At 46.0% G+C, this 18535-nt stretch overlaps 1 long non-coding RNA gene across 5 annotated transcripts in view; it reads left to right on the forward strand.

Moving 5' to 3' along the window:
* The window catches only part of LOC118937318 (uncharacterized), a 61540-nt gene that overhangs the window by 32912 nt on the left and 10093 nt on the right, over nt 1–18535 (forward strand). For 4 of the 5 annotated variants that reach the window (XR_016484385.1, XR_016484386.1, XR_016484387.1 and 1 more), the window contains one exon: nt 10133–10210. This is a non-coding gene — a long non-coding RNA (uncharacterized LOC118937318). Of the gene's footprint in view, nt 1–7640; nt 7915–10132; nt 10211–18535 lie in introns of those variants that run through there. The other variant, XR_005034577.2, reaches the window with a different exon arrangement.

The following is an 18535-nucleotide window of genomic DNA, read 5'->3' on the forward strand; positions in this document are numbered from 1 at the left end:
TCTGCTCCGCTCTGTTCTGCTCTGCCTGTTCCACTCTGTTCTGCTCCGCTCCGTTCTGCTCCGCTCTGTTCTGCTCCGCTCTGTTCTGCTCCGCTCCGCTCTGCTCTGTTCCACTCTGTTCTGCTCCGCTCTGTTCTGCTCCGCTCCGCTCTGTTCTGCTCTGCCTGTTCCACTCTATTCTGCTCTGCTCTGTTCCACTCTGTTCTGCTCTGCCTGGAGTGGAACAGAACGGAGCGGAGCAGAGCAGAGCGGAGCAGAACGGAGCAGAGCAGAGCAGAACAGAGTGGAACAGAGCAGAGCAGAACAGAGTGGAACAGGCAGAGCAGAACAGAGTGGAACAGGCAGAGCAGAACAGAGTGGAACAGGCAGAGCGGAGCAGAGCAGAGCGGAGCAGAACGGAGCGGAGCAGAACAGAGCAGAAGAGAGCAGAGTGGAACAGAGCAGAGCAGAACAGAGCAGAGTGGAACAGAGCAGAGCAGAAGAGAGCAGAGTGGAACAGAGCAGAGCAGAACAGAGCAGAGTGGAACAGAGCAGAGCAGTGAGTGCAAATGAGGTAAGTTAAGGAAATAAATAGGCCATGGTGGCGAAGTAATTACAATATAGCAATTAAACACTGGGATGGTAGATCGGCAGAAGATGAATGTGCAGGTAGAGATACTGGGGTGCAAAGGAGCAAAATAAATAAATAAATACCAGTATGGGGATGAGGTAGGTAGATAAATGGGCTGTTTACAGATAGGCTAAGTACAGGTGCAGTGATCTGTAAACTGCTCTGACAGATGGTGCTTAAAGCTAGTGAGGGAGATGTGAGTCTCCAGCTTCAGATATTTTTGTAATTCGTTCCAGTCATGGGCAGCAGAGAACTGGAAGGAAAGACGACCAAAGGAGGAATTGGCTTTGGGGGTGACCAGTGAGATATACCTGCTAGAGCGCGTGCTACGAGTGGGTGCTGCTATGGTGACCAGTGAGCTGAGATAAGACGGGGCTTTACCTAGCAGAGACTTGTAGATAACCTGTAGCCAGTGGGTTTGGCGACGAGTATGAAGCGAGGGCCAACCAACGAGGGCATACAGGTCGCAATGGTGGGTAGTTGTATGGGGCTTTGGTGACAAAACGGATGGCACTGTGATAGACTGCATCCAGTTTGTTGAGTAGAGTGTTGGAGGCTATTTATAGATGACATCACCGAAGTCGAGGATCGGTAGGATGGTCAGTTTTACGAGGGTATGTTTGGCAGTCGATGAATATGGCTGCACAGTAATGTCTCTTATCGATGGCGGTTATGATGTCGTTTAGAACCTTGAGTGTGGCTGAGGTGCACCCATGACCAGCTCTGAAACCAGATTGCATAGCAGAGAAGGTATGGTGGGATTCGAAATGGTCAGTAATCTGTTTGTTAACTTGGCTTTCGAAGTGCTTAGAAAGACAGGGTAGGATAGATATAGGTCTGTAGCAGTTTGGGTCTAGAGTGTCACCCCCTTTGAAGAGGGGGATGACCGTGGCAGCTTTCCAATCTTTGGGAATCTCAGACGATACGAAAGAGAGGTTGAACAGGCTAGTAATAGGGGTTGCAACAATTTCGGCAGATCATTTTAGAAAGAGAGGGTCCAGATTGTCTAGCCCGGCTGATTTGTAGGGGTCCAGATTTTGCAGCTCTTTCAGAACATCGGCTATCTGGATTTGGGTAAAGGAGAAATGGTGGGGGCTTTGGCGGGTTGTTGTGGAGGGTGCCGGGTAGTTGACCGGGGTAGGGGTAGCCATGTGGAAAGCATGGCCAGCCGTAGAGAAATGCTTATTGAAATTCTCAATAATAGTGGATTTATCGGTGGTGACAGTGTTTCCTAGCCTCAGAGCAGTGGGCAGCTGGGAGGAGGTGCTCTTATTCTCCATGGACTTTACAGTGTCCCAGAACTTTTTGGAGTTTGTTCTACAGGATGCAAATTTCTGTTTGAAAAAGCTTGCCTTAGCTTTTCTAACTGCCTGTGTATATTTGTGCCTAACTTCCCTGAAAAGTTGCATATCACGGGGGCTATTCGATGCTAATGCAGAATGCCACAGGATGTGTTTGTGCTGTTCAAGGGCAGACAGGTCTGGCGTGAACCAAGGACTATATCTATTCTTAGTTCTACATTTTTTGAGAGGGGCATGCTTATTTAAGATGGTGGGGAAGGCACTTTTAAAGAATAGCCAGGCATCATCTACTGACGGGATGAGGTCAATGTCATTCCAGGATACCCCGGCCAGGTCGATTAGAAAGGCCTACTCGCAGAAGTGTTTCAGGGAGCGCTTGACAGTGATGAGGGGTGGTCGTTTGGTCGCAGACCCATTACGGATGCAGGCAATGTGGCAGTGATCGCTGAGATCTTGATTGAAAACAGTGTATTTGGAGGGCGAATTAGTTAGGATGACATCTATGAGGGTGCCCGTGTTTACTGATTTGGGGTTGTACCTGGTAGGTTCATTGATAATTTGTGTGAGATTGAGGGCATCGAGCTTAGTTTGTAGGATGGCCGGGGGGTTAAGCATGTCCCAGTTTAGGTCACCTAGTAGCACAAGCTCAGAAGATAGATGGGGGGCAATCAGTTCACATATAGTATCGAGGGCACAGCTGGGGGCAGAGGGAGTTCTATATAGCAAGCGGCAACAGTGAGAGACTTGTTTCTGGAAAGGTGAATTTTTAGAAGTAGAAGCTCTAATTGTTTGGGTACAGACTTAGAAAGTAATACAGAACTCTGCAGGCTATCTTTGCAGTAGATTGCAACACCGCCCCCTTTGGCAGTTCTATCTTGGCGGAAAATGTTACAGTTAGCAATGGAGATTTCAGGGTTTTTGGTGGTTTTCCTAAGCCAGGATTCAGACACGGCTAAGACATCTGGGTTGGCAGAGTGTGCTAAAGCAGTCAGTAAAACAAACTTAGGGAGTTCTAATGTTAACATGCATGATTAAGAGTATGTACATATAAATATATGGATGAGCGATGGCCGAACGGCATAGGCAAGATGCAGTAGATGGTATAGAGTACAGTATATACAGTGGGGCAAAAAAGTATTTAGTCAGCCACCAATTGTGCAAGTTCTCCCACTTAAAAAGATGAGAGAGGCCTGTAATTTTCATCATAGGTACACTTCAACTATGACAGACAAAATGAGGAAAAAAATCCAGAAAATCACATTAATTTTTAATTAATGTATTTGCAAATTATGGTGGAAAATAAGTATTTGGTCACCTACAGACAAGCAAGATTTCTGGCTCTCACAGACCTGTAACTTCTTCTTTAAGAGGCTCATCTGTCCTCCACTCGTTACCTGTATTAATGGCACCTGTTTGAACTTGTTATCAGTATAAAATACACCTGTCCACAACCTCAAATAGTCACACTCCAAACTCCACTATGGCCAAGACCAAAGAGCTGTCAAAGGACACCAGAAACAAAATTGTAGACCTGCACCAGGCTGGGAAGACTGAATCTGCAATAGGTAAGCAGCTTGGTTTGAAGAAATCAACTGTGGGAGCAATTATTAGGAAATGGAAGACATACAAGACCACTGATAATCTCCCTCGATCTGGGGCTCCACGCAAGATCTCACCCTGTGGGGTCAAAATGATCACAAGAACGGTGAGCAAAAATCCCAGAACCACACGGGGGGACCTAGTGAATGACCTGCAGAGAGCTGGGACCAAAGTAACAAAGCCTACCATCAGTAACACACTACGCCGCCAGGGACTCAAATCCTGCAGTGGTACTGTATTGTCCTCAAAGCGAGCAAAGAAATTGTTTAGTTTGTCTCGGAGCAAGACATCGGTGTCCGCGACAGGACTGGTTTTCTTTTTGTAGTCCGTGATTGACTGTAGGTCCTGCCACATAAGTCTTGTGTCTGAGCCGTTGAATTGCAACTCTACTTTGTCTCTGCCATGATTAAAAGCCGTGGTTCGTGCTTTCAGTTTTGCACGAATGCTGCCATCAATCCACGGTTTCTGATTGGGGAAGGATTTAATAGTCACCGTGGGTACCACATCACCAATGCACTTGCTAATAAACTCGCTCACCGAATCTGTCACATGGAATGATGCTAGAGAGACAAAGCAGGTATGGGGAGTAGCATTTAATAAATAACTGACATAGATGAGACAGAACATCGTCAAAGACTAAAACTAAAGACAAAATACAATCATTGCAGCTCCCTGGGAACAGAGCTGGGGAACTGTCAAATATAGGGGAGGAAATAAACAGGAGATAAGTGAGTCCAGGTGAGTCCAATAACGCTGAATACGTGTGACGAGGGAAGGCAGGTGTGTGTGATGGATGGCAGGAGTGTGTGATGAAGGGTCATCTGGCGCCCTCAAGCACCAGGGGAAGGGAAGAGCGGTAGCAGACGTGACAGAATCAGCGTATACAGCGTCAATCAGCGTCAATATTATTGTCCGATGCTATCCGGAACATATCCCATTCCACGTGATCGAAGCAATCTTGAAGCGTGGAATCAGATTGGTCGGACCAGCGTTGATCAAACCTGAGCAGGGGTGTTTTCTGTTTTAGTTTCTGTCTATAGGCTGGGAGCAATAGAAATCTCATTCCTTTGGTCAGCCGGTGAGTCCACTCTACTTCATTGATCCTTGAGTTGCATTGTCTCCTATCCTTAGGCTGGTGGAGGTAGATGAAGGCAGGTGGAGGCAGGTAGAGGCAGGGGAGAGGAGGGGGAAGGCAGGTAGAGGCAGGTATAGGCAGGTAAAGGCAGGTGGAGGCAGGCATGAGGAGGCTGGGGAGAAGGGGGGAAGGCAGGTGGGGGCAGGTAGAGGCAGGTAGAGGCAGGTGGAGGCAGGGGAGAAGAGGGGGAAGGCAAGTGGAGGCAGGTAGAGGCAGATGGAGGTAGGGAAGAATAGGGGGAAAGCCGGTGGAGGCAGATAGAGGCAGGTGGAGGCAGGGGAGAGGAGGGGTAAGGAATGTAGAGGCAGGTAGAGGCAGGTGGCGGCAGGGGAGAGGAGGGGGACGGAAGGTAGTTGCAGGTTGAGGCAGGTGAAGGCAGGTGGATACAGGGGGAGGCAGGGGAGAGGAGGGGTAGACAGAGTGATCCTGTCCCACAGACATGCACTCAGGGGGTGGATACACAGATGAGCCATGGACGACAGGTCGGGGCTGCTTTTTGGAGGTCATGGTTAGTTAAGGGGGGGGTTAATAGCAGGTGGGCACACAAAAATACACACACACACACACACACATACACACACACACACACACACACTGTCCTGTGACAGGACTTATATTACACTCTGAGATTAATCCAGTCCTGAATGCTGATTAGATCAGCTGTGAGCTTTAATGACCTTGCTTTGATGTAGGTACTGTGGGGGATACTATAGCAGTAAGGCCACTTTGGGGTTTGAAAGACCCTGGAGAGGATGGACTTACCTGTCTTAGTTACCAGTCATCATGTTCCAGCTGACGACATGCATACAGTACATACTCATATCACAAGCTTGGACCGCAAATAACCTTTTCAAAATAGCTTTTGGCTCTCTGTTGCATTTCATTTAATCTGATAAAAAAATATATATTTAATCGCCTTTTTGTCCAAATGCTGTTATTGGTGTTACTCTGAGTGTGAAAAAAGGCTGGTGCATATTTGGCTCCAACCAATCCCAACCGGAGTCTATCTTCAGCAGAGAGGAAGAGGTGAAGCGAAAGGGCTTACTCAGCCTCAAAATCTGTCCACGCGAGAAGAAAGCATGAAGCAGACCAAGTGAGGATTTTTTGTCTGGAGGTCAATGAAAGTGTCGCATTTGGTCAACATAAAGTTTTGCTAATTGCTAATTTGCTAAGTGATGCTTATTTGAGTGAACAGAAGTTTCGTAAAATTTAGACTGTTGCGAATGTACTGATATAAGTCACACATGGCATCCCGGCAACTTTGAGAAAAAACTATTTTATATATTTTGCCTGTTGTTCATTGGCTAGAATGGTCCCCGCCTGCTCTCGTCTCCTCCTGACTGCCATTGCTTAAATGTATTCCCATTGTTAGAGAAGACAGTCCAATATCTTTTCCATATAATAGATCATGTTTGTCTGTAGTCACGTGCCACACAATGTTCTGTTCTGAGGAGCAGCTTACAGAACATTAAGTCATCCATTCCCAAAGGTCTGCAGGACAACAACAACAAATGTTACAGAGGGTTCCGCTCTCATCCACAGTTCCAATGGCTTCATCCATTCCTCTAATTAATACAAACATGTTTCCTACGGTATTTGAGCTTATCTTCTATAAAACTAGATTTCCACTCTACTTTGAGGCATAGATATTCCCCTTGTTGAAATAGACTGTTGAAGTAGATGTGGACAGTTCTGTCTCGTGCACTTCCTTGTGTAGTCAGAGGAGGGCACTGCTTAAGAGGGCGACCACATGCTCTCAGTTGATGATCAATTTGGTGTGTGTGTTAATGTGTGTGTCCTTATGTGTATGCGTGTGTTTATGTGTTTGTGTGTGTTTATGTGTGTGCGCGTGTGTGTGGGTGTGTTTATGTGTCTGTGTCTGTGTGTGTTTGTGTCTGTGTGAGTGGGTGTGCGTCTGTGTGTGTGTGTGTCTGTATTTCTATGTGCGTGTGTTTACGTGTGTGTGTGTGTGTGTGTGTCTGTGTGTGTGTCTGTGTGTGTGTGTGTCTGTATTTCTATGTGTGTGTGTGTGTCTGTGTGTGTGTCTGTGTGTGTGTCTGTGTGTGTGTCTCTGTGTGTGTCTGTGTGTTAGGGGAAGGGTGATGGTAAATACAAACGTAGGTATGAATAAATGGTCAGTACAACGACAATATACTGTAATAACCACATGCCAACAAACAACATTACACTCTCTCTCTTCCAGGTCAATCAGGGTGCGTTGTATCAGGCTGTTAGGTGTCTCTGTTGTGCTATACATTACAATAAGTAACATAGACAGACTAGCACAAGCATTATGCAAATGATCCAATGATTATGTTAATTCATTTGTACTAGTCCAGTGCTGGGATAGCGTTTTAGTTGGACTATTAATAGGATCACTACCAGTTAGATCACACGGGATAAACATGCTCTTTATATCTCTATAGTACTGTTTGTCCTTACTAGTCTTGGCATGTGTTTTCAGTGGCCCAGAGGATATGGTATGAAATAACAATGTGGAATGCATTGTTTCCTGTCTGCATATTAATTCAATCAATCTTATCACTGTATCAGCATCACTCTATCAGACACTGATTTGCAGAAGAGAAAATGCTGATATTGCAATATTTTTTTAAATGTCCAATTATGAAAATAATTGTGTTATTTTCATCCTCAACTGTCCACCTGCTCGTTGTCTTCTCAGCTGTATCTACAATATTAACTGAATATCATATTTAGTCATATTTAGTCAGATGTAATAATATGTATTCGTATGTAATCATATGTTATCATATTTAATCATATTTAGTCATATTTATTCCTATTTAATCATATTTACTAATTGTGAATCCCACTGTTGCTCCGTGTGAGACAAAGGGCACATGTTAACGTGCTCTATGCTGTACATCCATGTTTAAAGTGAGGTCTCTGTCATGTTACAGTCAGTCACATTACATCTAAGAGATGTTCAACAGCAGAATGTCTGGTTGGGACTTCCTCAGCCATACTCCAGCTGTGATGTCTGTCTGTGATGAGCATCATTAAAGGCTATGGCGTGGCTCAAACAGGAAGAGTGAGACACTCTGTCACCAAACAAAACATTCAACTGTGGCGTCATTGGGCCGCACCCCGGATGTTTTTGATCCAGCCCCAAACATTTTGAGAGGTGGACCGCTCACGTCCCTTGAGCCGTCCCTCACCCCTACAGCACCGGTTAGATGTCAATGTCATCACTCAGCAAAACGCCTGTCACTCAGTCAGAGTCTGCAGCATAGCACAGAGCAAATACGGTACGTCTTCCAAAAGAGTTGCAAAACAAGCGAGCAAGTTGAGCAGGTTGAGGCAGCAGTGAATGAGGTGGTGCAGAACAGCCAGAAAGTCAAAGCGCAGCAGCAGAGTTACCCACATGTTTGTGCAGGGTTGGTGGTAGCTAACTAGCTATTCTCCCTCAGCATAATGGTTGGTGGTAGCTAACTAGCTATTCTCCCTCAGCATAATGGTTGGTGGTAGCTAACTAGCTATTCTCCCTCAGCATAAGGGTTGGTGGTAGCTAACTAGCTAGTCTCTCTCAGCATAAGGGTTGGTGGTAGCTAACTAGCTATTCTCCCTCAGCATACGGGTTGGTGGTAGCTAACTAGCTATTCTCCCTCAGCATAATGGTTGGTGGTAGCTAACTACCTAGTCTCCCTCAGCATAAGGGTTGGTGGTAGCTAACTAGCTCGTCTCCCTCAGCATAAGGGTTGGTGGTAGCTAACTAGCTAGTCTCCCTCAGCATAAGGGTTGGTGGTAGCTAACTAGCTAGTCTCCCTCAGCATAAGGGTTGGTGGTAGCTAACTAGCTATTCTCCCTCAGCATAAGGGTTGGTGGTAGCTAACTAGCTAGTCTCCCTCAGCATAAAGGTTGGTGGTAGCTAACTAGCTAGTCTCCCTCAGCATAAGGGTTGGTGGTAGCTAACTAGCTATTCTCCCTCAGCATAAGGGTTGGTGGTAGCTAACTAGCTAGTCTCCCTCATCATAAGGGTTAGTGGTAGATAACTAGCTATTCTCCCTGAGCATAATGGTTGGTGGTAGCTAACTAGCTATTCTCCCTCAGCATAAGGGTTGGTGGTAGCTAACTAGCTAGTCTCCCTCAGCATAAAGGTTGGTGGTAGCTAACTATCTAGTCTCCCTCAGCATAAGGGTTGGTGGTAGCTAACTAGCTATTCTCCCTCAGCATAAGGGTTGGTGGTAGCTAACTAGCTAGTCTCCCTCAGCATAAGGGTTGGTGGTAGCTAACTAGCTAGTCTCCCTCAGCATAAGGGTTGGTGGTAGCTAACTAGCTATTCTCCCTCAGCATAAGGGTTGGTGGTAGCTAACTAGCTAGTCTCCCTCAGCATAATGGTTGGTGGTAGCTAACTAGCTAGTCTCCCTCAGCATAATGGTTGGTGCTAGCTAACTAGCTAGTCTCCCTCAGCATAAGGGTTGGTGGTAGCTAACTAGCTAGTCTCCCTCAGCATAAGGGCTGGCTAGTGCTAATAAGATAGCCTTAGCGCTCAGTATCTTTAAGCTATTGAGTGTCAGTCAGAGTTATTTCACAGTATATTTAGTTTAAAACTAACTAATGACATGTTGCATCCTTACCTTGCTTCCTTGTAGATGAACAAAGGAGGAGGATAGATGACAACAGCAGGTCAGTGGCAGAAGCAGTCAGGGGTAACAGTAGGGAAGAGGATGATTTAGGTGACTCAGATGTAGGCCCAAAACAAGTTAAGCTTCCTCAGTATACCCTTGCAAACTAAAGACACACACCAGACAAGACACAGAGACAGCAACAGAAGAGTAGAGGATGAAGAGAGACAACAGACAAGACACAGAGGCAGCAAAAGAAGAGCAGAGGATGGAGAAAGACACCAGACAAGACACAGAGACAGCAACAGAAGAGCAGAGGATGGAGAGAGACACCAGACAAGACACAGAGACAGCAACAGAAGAGCAGAGGATGGAGAGAGACACCAGACAAGACACAGAGACAGCAACAGAAGAGTAGAGGATGAAGAGAGACAACAGACAAGACACAGAGGCAGCAACAGAAGAGTAGAGGATGGAGAAAGACACCAGACAAGACACAGAGACAGCAACAGAAGAGCAGAGGATGGAGAGAGACACAAGACAAGACACAGGGACAGCAGCAGAAGAATATGATATGATGGAGAGGGACACCAGAAGAACAGAACAGGCCATAATAGAAGAGGAATAGACAAAGAAGACAGTAACAAACAAGAAGCTGCGACAGCAACAGACAACACACAGAGGAAGTGACAGAAGAGGGCAGATGGAGGGTGTTGAGCACACAGTCAACTTTATCACTTCAAGCTGCTCTATAGATTCTCATTAGTTTTATTTAGTTGCACAAATTATAACAGACAGGGAAAAATTAAAACAGGGTTTACATAGAATTTGCAGGAGAGGTGAAAAAGCCTGTGAAATTACTATTAAAATTATTGTTTACTTTTACCATTTTTACAACCAGGACCGGACGAGAGAGGAGAGCAGTCAAGAGACAGCAACAGACGACACAGAGAAAACGATGGAGAGAGGCAGAGGAGGGGTGAGCACACAATAATACACTGTACCACTTAAAGTTGCTTTATGGATTCTAATTACTGCAGTGTGTGTGTGTGTGTGTGTGTGTGTGTGTGTGTGTGTGTGTGTGTGTGTGTGTGTGTGTGTGTGTGTGTGTGTGTGTGTGTGTGTGTGTGTGTGTGTGTGTGAGAGAGAGAAGGTGTTTGGGTATGGTTGAAGGTTTTTGGCAATGAACAGTTTACAAAGAATTTGCAGGTAATGTACATGTTGTTCCAGAGTAGAGTGTTCCAGAGTACAGAGTGTTCCAGAGTACAGAGTGTTCCAGAGTACAGTGTTCCAGAGTAGAGAGTGTTCCAGAGTACAGAGTGTTCCAGAGTAGAGAGCGTTTCAGAGTAGAGAGTGTTCCAGAGTAGAGAGTAGAGAGTGTTCCAGAGTAGAGAGTAGAGAGTGTTCCAGAGTAGAGAGTGTTCCAGAGTAGAGTGTTCCAGAGTAGATTGTTCCAGCGTAGAGAGTTCCAGAGTAGAGATTGTTCCAGCGAAGAGAGTTCCAGAGTAGAGTTTTCCAGAGGAGAGATTGTTCCAGCGTAGAGAGTTCCAGAGTAGAGTTTTCCAGAGGAGAGCATGTTCCAGAGTAGAGAGTAGAGAGTTTTACAGAGTAGGGGGGGGGGGGGGGGGGTTTACAGGCTCCTAACCAACTCTGCTATTTTGTTAGTTTTTCGCATTTGTAACTTATTTTATTACTTATTTTTAACTTACCATCTCTTATGACTGAAAATAACTTCCGGACGTCAGAACAGCGATAACTCCCCTCAAACTGGACAAAGATTTTTTTCTTTAACGAGTCCGACACGACAGACATAATGCTTTCTCGGGAACAGGCCCAAATCCCCGTCATTTGATTGAAGAAAAGACGGAGGAAAGGGGGAGGTTGCCGCCTTCTGACAATTCGTAGGCGAGTGAGTAAACCTCCACTACCATCTGTTCTATTGGCCAACGTGCAATCATTGGAAAACAAAATGGATGATGTATGATCAAGACTATCGTGACATTAAAAACTGGAATATCTTATATTTTACTGAGTGGTGACTAAACGACGACACAGATAATAAGGAGCTGGCGGGATTTTCCATGCATCGGCAGGACAGAACAGCTACGAGGGGTGGGGGTGGGTGTCTATTTGTCAATAACAGCTGGTGCGAGGTGTCTGATATTAAAGTAAGTCTCGAGGTATTGCTCGCCTGAGGTAGAGTAAATTATGATAAGCTGTAGAACACACTATCTACCAAGAGATTTCTCATCTATATTTTTCGTAGCTGTCTATTTACCACCACAAACCGATGCTGGCACTAAGACCACTTTCAACCAGCTGTATAAGACAATAAGCAAACAAGGAAATGCTCATCCAGAAGCGGCGCTCCTAGTGGCCGGGGACTTCAATTCAGGCAAACTTAAATATATTTTACCTAATTTCTACCAGCATGTCAAATGTGCAACCAGAGGAAAAAAACTTTAGACCACCTTTACTCCACACACAGATACACAACAAGCTCTCCCTCGCCCCTCCATTTGGCAAATCTGACCATAATGCTAACCTCCTGATTTCTGCTTACAAGCAAAAACTAAAGCAGGAAGTACCAGTGACTTGCTCAATACGGAAGTGGTCAGATGATGTGGATGCTATGCCACATGACTGTTTTGCAAGCACAGACTGGAATATGCTCCGGGATTCATCCAATGGCATTGAGGAGTATATCACCTCAGTCATCGGCTTCATCACTAAGTGCATTGACGACGTCAGCCCCACAATGACCGTACGTATATATCCCAGCCAGAAGCCATGAATTACAGGCAACATCTGCATCGAGCTAAAGGCTGGAGCTGCTGCTTTCAAGAAGCGGGACACTAATCTGTACGCTTACAAGAAATCCTGCTATGCCTTCAGATGAACCATCAAACAGGCAAAGCGTCAATACAGGATTAAGACTGAATCCTACTACACTGGCTCTGACACTCGTCGGATGTGGAAGGGCTTAAAAACTATTACGGACTGCAAAGGGAAACGCCGCCGCGAGCTGCCCAGTGACGCAAGCATACCAGCTGAGCGAAATGCAAGCTAAATTTGAGACAAGCAACACTGAAGAATGCATGAGAGCACCAGCTGTTTCGGGACGACTGTGTGATAACGATCTCAACAGCCGATGTGAGCAAGACATTTAAACAGGTCAACATTCACAAATGCGGGGACCAACTGGCAATTGTCTTCACTGACATTTTAAACTTCTCCCTGACTGAATCTATAATACCTACATGCTTCAAGAATTCCACCATAGTCCCTGTGCCCAAAGAAGCCAAGGTAACCATTCTATTCTACCGCCCATAGCACTCGGTAGCCATGAAGTGCTTTGAAAGGCTGGTCATGGCTCACACCAACAGCATCATCCCTGATACCGTAGACACACTCCAATTTGCATACCGCCCAACAGATCTACAGATAATGTAATCTCAATCGCACTCCACACTGCCCTTTCCCAGCTGGACAAAAGGAACACCTATGTGAGAATGCTGTTTATTGACCACAGCTCAGCGCTCAACACCATGGGGCCCACAATCTCATCAATAAGCTAAGGACCATGGGACTAAACATCTCCCTCTGCAACTGCATCCTGGACTTCCTGACAGGCCGCCCCCAGGTGGTAAGGGTAGGCAACAACACGTCTGCCACGCTGATCTTCAACACGGGGGCCATTCAGGGGTGCTTGCTTAGTCCCCTCCTGTAATGCATGGCCAAACACTGCTACAAAACCATCATTAGGTTTGCTGACGGCACAACAGTGGTAGGCCTGATTATCAGCAATGATGAGACAGCCTATATGGAGGAGGTCAGAAACATGGCAGTCTGGTGCCAGGGCAACAACCTCTCCCTCAATATGAACAAGACAAAGGAGCTGATCGTGGCCTACAGGAAAAGGCGGTCCGAACAGGCCCACATTAACAGTGACAGGGCTGTAGTGGAGCTGGTTGAGAATTTCAAGATCCTTGTTGTCCACATCACCAATGAACTATCATGGTCCAAACATACCAAGACAGTCGTGAAGATGGCTCGACAACACCTTTTCCCCTTCAGGAGATTGAAAATATTTGGAATGGGTCCCCAGATCCTCAAAATGTTCTACAGCTGCACCTTCGAGAGCATCCTGACCGGTTGCATCACCGCCTGGTATGGCAACCATTCAGCATCTGACCGCAAGGCGCTACAGAGGGTAGTGAGTACAGCCCAGTACATCACTGGGGCCAAGCTTTCTTTCATCCAGGACCTATATACCAGGCGGTGTCAGAGGAAAGCACCAAAAATAGTTGAAGATACCATTTACCCAAGTCATTGACTGTTCTCTCTGCTACCGCACGCAAGAGCAGAGAGTGTTCCTGCGTAGAGACTGGAGAGTGTTCCAGAGTAGAGACTGTTCCAGAGTAGAGTGTTCCAGAGTAGAGAGTGTTCCAGAGCAGTCTTTCAGAGTAGAGAGTGTTCAAGAGTAGAGAGTGTTCCAGAGTAGAGTGTTCCAGAGTAGAGTGTTCCAGAGTAGAGTGTTCCAGAGTAGAGAGAGTTCCAGAGTAGAGAGAGTTCCAGAGTAGAGACTGTTCCAGAGTAGAGAGAGTTCCAGAGTACAGTGTTCCAGAGTAGAGAGTGTTCCAAATTAGAGTGTTCCAGCATAGAGTGGAGAGTGTTCCAGAGTAGAGAGTGTTCCAGAGTAGACTGTTCCAGAGCAGAGAGTGTTCAAGAGTAGAGGGTTCCAGAGTAGAGGGAGTTCCAGAGTAGAGAGAGTTCCAGAGTTGAGTGTTCCAGATTAGAGAGTGTTCCAAGTTAAACTGTTCCAGCGTAGAGAGTGGAGAGTGTTCCAGAGTAGAGACTGTTCCAGAGCAGAGAGTGTTCAAGAGTAGAGAGTGTTCCAGAGTAGTGTTCCAGAGTAGAGACAGTTCCAGAGTAGAGTGTTCCATAGTAGAGAGAGTTCTAGAGTAGAGTGTTCCAGAGTAGAAAGAGTTCCAGAGTAGAGAGTGTTCCAGAGTATAGAGAAATTCAGAATAGAGGGAGTTCCAGAGTAGAGAGAGTTCCAGCTTAGAGAGTGTTCCAGAGTAGAGAGTGTTCCAGAATAGAGGGAGTTCCAGAGTAGAGAGTGTTCCAGAGTAGAGAGTGTTCCAGAGTAGAGAGTGTTCCAGAGTAGAGAGTGTTCCAGAGTAAAGAGTGTTCCAGAGTAGAAAGTGTTCCAGAATAGAGGGAGTTCCAGAGTAGAGAGAGTTCCAGCTTAGAGAGGGTTCCAGAGTAGAGAGTGTTCCAGAGTAGAGTGTTCCAGCATAGAGAGAGTTCCAGCTTAGAGAGTGTTCCAGAGTAGAGAGTGTTCCAGAGTAGAGAGTGTTCCAGAGTAGAGTGTGCCAGCGTAGAGAGAGTTCCAGCTTAGAGAGTGTTCCAGAGTAGAGTGTGCCAGCGTAGAGAGAGTTCCAGCTTAGAGAGTGTTCCAGAGTAGAGTGTGCCAGCGTAGAGAGAGTTCCAGCTTAGAGAGTGTTCCAGAGTAGAGAGAGTTCCAGCTTAGAGAGTGTTCCAGAGTAGAGAGTGTTCCAGAGTAGAGTGAGCCAGCGTAGAGAGGGTTCCAGAGTAGAGAGTGTTCCAGAGTAGACTGTTCCAGAGCAGAGAGTGTTCAAGAGTAGAGGGTTCCAGAGTAGAGGGAGTTCCAGAGTAGAGAGAGTTCCAGAGTTGAGTGTTCCAGATTAGAGAGTGTTCCAAGTTAAACTGTTCCAGCGTAGAGAGTGGAGAGTGTTCCAGAGTAGAGACTGTTCCAGAGCAGAGAGTGTTCAAGAGTAGAGAGTGTTCCAGAGTAGTGTTCCAGAGTAGAGACAGTTCCAGAGTAGAGTGTTCCATAGTAGAGAGAGTTCTAGAGTAGAGTGTTCCAGAGTAGAAAGAGTTCCAGAGTAGAGAGTGTTCCAGAGTATAGAGAAATTCAGAATAGAGGGAGTTCCAGAGTAGAGAGAGTTCCAGCTTAGAGAGTGTTCCAGAGTAGAGAGTGTTCCAGAATAGAGGGAGTTCCAGAGTAGAGAGTGTTCCAGAGTAGAGAGTGTTCAAGAGTAGAGAGTGTTCCAGAGTAAAGAGTGTTCCAGAGTAGAAAGTGTTCCAGAATAGAGGGAGTTCCAGAGTAGAGAGAGTTCCAGCTTAGAGAGGGTTCCAGAGTAGAGAGTGTTCCAGAGTAGAGTGTTCCAGCATAGAGAGAGTTCCAGCTTAGAGAGTGTTCCAGAGTAGAGAGTGTTCCAGAGTAGAGAGTGTTCCAGAGTAGAGTGTGCCAGCGTAGAGAGAGTTCCAGCTTAGAGAGTGTTCCAGAGTAGAGTGTGCCAGCGTAGAGAGAGTTCCAGCTTAGAGAGTGTTCCAGAGTAGAGTGTGCCAGCTTAGAGAGAGTTCCAGCTTAGAGAGTGTTCCAGAGTAGAGAGAGTTCCAGCTTAGAGAGTGTTCCAGAGTAGAGAGTGTTCCAGAGTAGAGTGAGCCAGCGTAGAGAGGGTTCCAGAGTAGAGAGTGTTCCAGAGTAGAGTGTTCCAGCATAGAGAGAGTTCCAGCTTAGAGAGTGTTCCAGAGTAGAGAGTGTTCCAGAGTAGAGAGTGTTCCAGAGTAGAGTGTGCCAGCGTAGAGAGAGTTCCAGCTTAGAGAGTGTTCCAGAGTAGAGTGTGCCAGCGTAGAGAGAGTTCCAGCTTAGAGAGTGTTCCAGAGTAGAGTGTGCCAGCGTAGAGAGAGTTCCAGCTTAGAGAGTGTTCCAGAGTAGAGAGAGTTCCAGCTTAGAGAGTGTTCCAGAGTAGAGAGTGTTCCAGAGTAGAGTGAGCCAGCGTAGAGAGAGTTCCAGCTTAGAGAGTGTTCCAGAGTAGAGTGTGCCAGCGTAGAGAGTGTTCCAGAGTAGAGTGTGCTAGCGTAGAGAGAGTTCCAGCTTGGAGAGTGTTCCAGAGTAGAGTGTGCCAGCGTAGAGAGAGTTCCAGCTTAGAGAGTGTTCCAGAATAGAGAGAGTTCCAGCTTAGAGAGTGTTCCAGAGTAGAGAGTGTTCCAGAGTAGAGTGCGCCAGCGTAGAGAGAGTTCCAGCTTAGAGAGTGTTCCAGAGTAGAGAGTGTTCCAGAGTAGAGAGTGTTCCAGAGTAGAGAGTGTTCCAGAGTAGAGAGTGTTCCAGAGTAGAGAGTGTTCCAGAGTAGAAAGTGTTCCGGAATAGAGGGAGTTCCAGAGTAGAGAGAGTACCAGCTTAGAGAGTGTTCCAGAGTAGAGAGTGTTCCAGAGTAGAGTGTTCCAGCGTAGAGAGAGTTCCAGCTTAGAGAGTGTTCCAGAGTAGAGTGTGCCAGCGTAGAGAGTGTTCCAGAGTAGAGTGTGCTAGCGTAGAGAGAGTTCCAGCTTGGAGAGTGTTCCAGAGTAGAGTGTGCCAGCGTAGAGAGAGTTCCAGCTTAGAGAGTGTTCCAGAGTAGAGAGAGTTCCAGCTTAGAGAGTGTTCCAGAGTAGAGAGTGTTCCAGAGTAGAGTGCGCCAGCGTAGAGAGAGTTCCAGCTTAGAGAGTGTTCCAGAGTAGAGAGTGTTCCAGAGTAGAGAGTGTTCCAGAGTAGAGAGTGTTCCAGAGTAGAGAGTGTTCCAGAGTAGAAAGTGTTCCGGAATAGAGGGAGTTCCAGAGTAGAGAGAGTACCAGCTTAGAGAGTGTTCCAGAGTAGAGAGTGTTCCAGAGTAGAGTGTTCCAGCATAGAGAGAGTTCCAGCTTAGAGAGTGTTCCAGAGTAGAGAGTGTTCCAGAGTATAGTGTGTTCCAATTGACTACTGGAAGTGTCTGCAGTGGGAAAAATATCTCATCTCTCAATGTTCATCTCAAAGTCACCAAATCCACACATTCAGCTGTTGAAATTCATATTTTTGCACCGGACCCCCCTACTGGCTTTTGGTGAAGCCATGTATGTCTTCCAATCCTAGAAACACCCCTCACAATGTCAATTCAGTAGCTCCAACTTTGGCATGGATTAATCATGATAGAGCTGTCAGAACCCTGACCAGAATTAGCATGAAAACTTGAGCAGACAGGAGGTAATATTGTACGTCCAGATGGTTGTAGAGCAGAGACAGACATCCAGTGGCCATGTTGGCTTTATCTTTAATTCACATCCTCTCAGGCGCTCCTCGCCACATTGTTAGACATTCCTCTAGGGAGCTGGAAGCCACGCAAGTTGCAGCTATTTAAATATGGAGAGTTAAATAAGTTTAGTTAGTGTCAGTTTGCCTGGCACCCTAGCTAATGCATCTGTACAGTACATTGTAATGATATAGTACTTATTATGTGAAGGCTTTTCTCAGAACTGAAGATGACTTTTCGGGGGGACGTTGCCAAGAACTTGATGATGATTCTTAGAAAGGCAGTATGGCTTACGCATCACTGGTTCCAATAGCCTTATGACAACAATACAGTATTGGATTCATTTGTAAATTGTAAATCTTTATTGATACATTCATAAAACAAAATCAGTCTTGGATAAAAAAAAAATTTGAATCATATAATTCCTTTTCTGGTTTTTGACTACCAAAACAGCTCAAATAGACAAGTGACAGGTCAATATCTAAAAGCCCAGCTGTAGACACACCCAAAACCAGGAGTCCAGATGTAGGCTCCAGAGACCCAGAGTTCCAGGGGCCTCATACCCAGGACTCAGACATTCCATCCTGGAGAGGTCTTGCCTGGTACCCCCTCCAGATGGCCAGGGCTCTGTGGTTGTTCCATCTGGCACTGAGAGAGAGAAAGTGATGAAAGATTTAGGGCTTGGGACTCACTCATCTGTTATCGATTATGCTGCAGATGTGCATGTGTATTTGTGTCATTTTGATTGACGGGGGAGAGACAGACTGGACAAAAGCACAGCACATGAATGAACTCACAATGTTAAGTTGGCAACTCCACAAATAGACATTGGCACTGAGGCCTATGACGATGCTATCTAGTTTATTGCTGTATAAACTTTTCAGAGATTCAAATGTGAATATTGGTGGAAAACTTAATGTTGACTTACTTTCCATCAAACTTTGTAAACTTGGAAGGACCCGATTGGGCTCAGAAAATTCCATGCGCGTTCACATTTGAGGAGCAACTGACAAACACATGTAAATGTGTTGGCGACAGGTTTGAAAAAGGCAAAATGAGGCGGTGCCCATCTTTTCAGATCAGTCATGTGTCACAAAGCCAGAGCTTCACTGCTCCACAGAGCCAGGGTAACCTTAATAATTAAGGTACAATTTTATAATGCATTTCTAATTTCCTACCAGACTGAAAAGCTTTATTGTGGAGTGGCTGACAACAAACCCACCCCCTGAATG

Source organism: Oncorhynchus mykiss, chromosome 11, assembly GCF_057628025.1.
Source record: "Oncorhynchus mykiss isolate SJ-2025 chromosome 11, ASM5762802v1, whole genome shotgun sequence".
NCBI classification, from domain to species: domain Eukaryota; kingdom Metazoa; phylum Chordata; class Actinopteri; order Salmoniformes; family Salmonidae; genus Oncorhynchus; species Oncorhynchus mykiss.